Source organism: Apium graveolens, unplaced genomic scaffold (assembly GCF_009905375.1).
Source record: "Apium graveolens cultivar Ventura unplaced genomic scaffold, ASM990537v1 ctg8823, whole genome shotgun sequence".
Taxonomy (NCBI): Eukaryota; Viridiplantae; Streptophyta; class Magnoliopsida; order Apiales; family Apiaceae; genus Apium; species Apium graveolens.
Genome location: NW_027421497.1, coordinates 71,262 through 74,202, shown reverse-complemented (window position 1 = coordinate 74,202; position 2,941 = coordinate 71,262). Strand labels below are relative to the sequence as shown.

General features: G+C 38.7%; 1 non-coding gene across 1 annotated transcript; it reads right to left on the bottom strand.

Annotated features, from left to right (window-relative positions):
• Positions 1-1,502: 1,502 nt before the first annotated feature.
• On the bottom strand, positions 1,503-1,609 carry LOC141705365 (small nucleolar RNA R71). The gene has a single exon (XR_012568307.1). It is a non-coding gene; the product is annotated as a small nucleolar RNA R71 (small nucleolar RNA).
• Positions 1,610-2,941: the final 1,332 nt, after the last annotated feature.

The window sequence follows — 2,941 nt, the reverse complement described above, 5'->3', positions numbered from 1 at the left end:
GTTATAAAGACTATGTTAATTATACCATGCTTTTTTCGGAACCTACGTTTATGATGAGTCCGATTATGGGCTAATCATTATCGTGGGGTTCTAGCAGATTTATTTATGGATTTATTTAGTTGATTTATTTTGATGCCTTAGTGTGTGGTGATTGTATGATAACCTAGTATGGTTGCACTTATTCATCTTATGATCATCGCGAACTTATAAGATAGTGTGTTAATTCTTAATGAATCGAAAGTGAATTTAAGGATTTAGAACTTGCAATGCTAGCATAGGTTCATGTATTTGTTATACATGATGCGTAGGTAATTTTAACCATCTTACTTTCCCTATGTAATCAAGATAGATAACTTATGCTTAAACCGTTATGTTATGAAATTCTATAGACATATAGGGTCTCAATATAATTGGTGTATATTCAGCTTCTATCTCTTTTATGGATGTCTGGTAGTATGGTATTCATGCAACAAAAGTTGGCGTTTATCAATTTCGTGTTATCTGATTATTGTCATCACCATTACATGCTAAGGTTAAGAACGAAAAGGCTATTGAATGAAGTATTTAATGAAGTAAGAATCCCATGTTTGTCATATATATTAATTCAATCAATCTTATTCTCTTAGTTATAATTGTTAGTTTAATTCTTAGTTATAATCAACCTCAATTTGTTATTGTCTTAGCATTGAATAATAACTATACATTGTTGCTAAAGTGCATAAATTAATTAGTTAACCAAGCAAGTCACTGTGGGAACGAATCTGATTTATATCTTATACTACTTGAGAACTCGTATATTTGTGTATATTATTAGCACGTGTTTAGCGACTAACAAGTTTTTGGTGCCACTGCCGGGGACTACAGTGTTAATTTTTAGTTTATGTATTTTCCATCAGTGGTCGTTAAAGTTCATTGACTCGGACATTATTACTTATTCGTTTCCTTGTCTTATTTCAGGTACTCCAGCGAGGGTCTATGCATACGCGTTCGTGTACTCGTAAGAGAACACTGGATTAAGTCGAGGAAGAAGTTGTGGTGGTTCAAAAGAAAGTTTTTGAAGAAGAAAAGTAGGTAGAAGAAGAAGAGAAATTCGAGGAACCAGTTTTAGTAGAGATGGGAGAGCAAGCAGAAAATCCTAAGGCTTTGAAAGACTATTCTCAGCCTAAGATCAATGATATTCAGTCAAGCATCATCAGGCCAGCCATTAGGGCTAACACTTTTGAGATCAAATCAAGCACGATTCAGATGATACATAACTCAGTTCAGTTGGGGGTTCTCCTATTGAAGACCCCAACATGCACATCAGGGATTTCATCGAGATCTGCGACACTTTCAAGTTCAATGATGTGACTGAAGAAGCTATCAAGCTACGACTCTTCCCATTCTCTCTAAGGGATAAAGCTAAGTGCTGGTTATATTCTCTACCAGCAGGGTCTATCACCATTTGGGAAGATCTTGCTCAAAAGCTTCTCACTAAATTCTTCCCTATGGCGAAGACTGCTGCAATCAGGAATGCTCTTACTCAGTTTACTCATCAAACTGGAGAATCTCTGTGTGACGCTTGGGATCTATATAAGGAGATGCTAAGAAAGTGCCCACACCATGGCTTGCCGAATTGGATGATTATTAACTGCTTCTACAATGGATTGGGAGTTACTTCTAGACCCATGCTCGATGCAGCATCAAGATGAGCCTTGTTGGCTAAGAGCTACGATAAAGCTTATGAATTGATTGAAGTGATGGCTGCTAATGAGTACCAGAATCCTTCCCAGAGACTGACTCAGGGAAAAGTTGCCGGAATTCTGGAGTTGGATGCAGCAACTGCTATAGCTGCCCAACTTAAGACTTTGACGATGAAGGTAGACACTCTGGCTAATTATGGAGTTAATCAAATCGCTAGTATCTGTGAGCTTTGTGTTGGTGCCCATAAGACTGATTAGTGTACAATTTCTAGTGAATCAGGTCAGTTCGTGAGCAACTTTAAGCGTTCACAGCAGCTTGTGCCAGCCACTTATCATCCCAACAGCCGCAATCATCCTAATTTCAGTTGGAGCAATGCTCAGAATGCGGTTCAATAGCCTTATCAGGAGTATACAGCTAAGCAGTACAACCCTCCGGGTTTTCAACAACCGTAATATGCACGAAGACAGCAACTTTAGTTGCAGCAAGCTAATGAAAAGTCTGAATTGGAGGAGTTAAAGCTTATGTGCAAGAGTCAAGTTGTTTCTATTAAGACTTTGGAAAATCAAATTGGGCAAATTGCAAATGCCTTGCTAAATCGTCATCCTGGTACACTACCTAGTGACACTGAAGTGCCAGGAAAGAGGGATGCTAAGGAGTAGGTAAATGCAATTACCTTGAGGTATGGAAAGGTTGCGAATCCCGAACAAACTCAAGTATTGATTGAAGAAGCTGGGGCTGAGAAAGAAGAAGAGCAGCATGAAGTAGAAGTGGAACCAAGGAAGACTACTGTTGAGCACACTCCCCCCGAGGGCAATACAGGGGAGAAACAGATCTATCCTCCACCGCATTTTCCTAAGCGGCTGCAGAAGAAAAAGCTGGACAAGCAATTTTAGAAGTTTCTGGAGGTGTTTAAGAAACTTCATATCAACATACCTTTCGCTGAGGCTCTTGAGCAGATGCCTAGTTATGCAAAGTTTATGAAAAGTATTCTCTGTCGGAAAGTGAATCTAGATAATTTAGAGACAATCTCTCTCATAGAGGAATGTAGTGTTGTGTTGTACCAGAAGTTCCCTCCGAAGCTTAAAGATCCAGGAAGCTTTACTATTCCGTTTACTATTGGAAAAATGTCTATTGAAATATGCTTATATGACTTTGGAGCTAGCATCAATTTGATACCTTTGTCGGTCTTCAAGCAGTTGGACTTACCTGATCCAAAACCAACTTATATGACTTTGCAATTGGCCGACCATTCTATTAC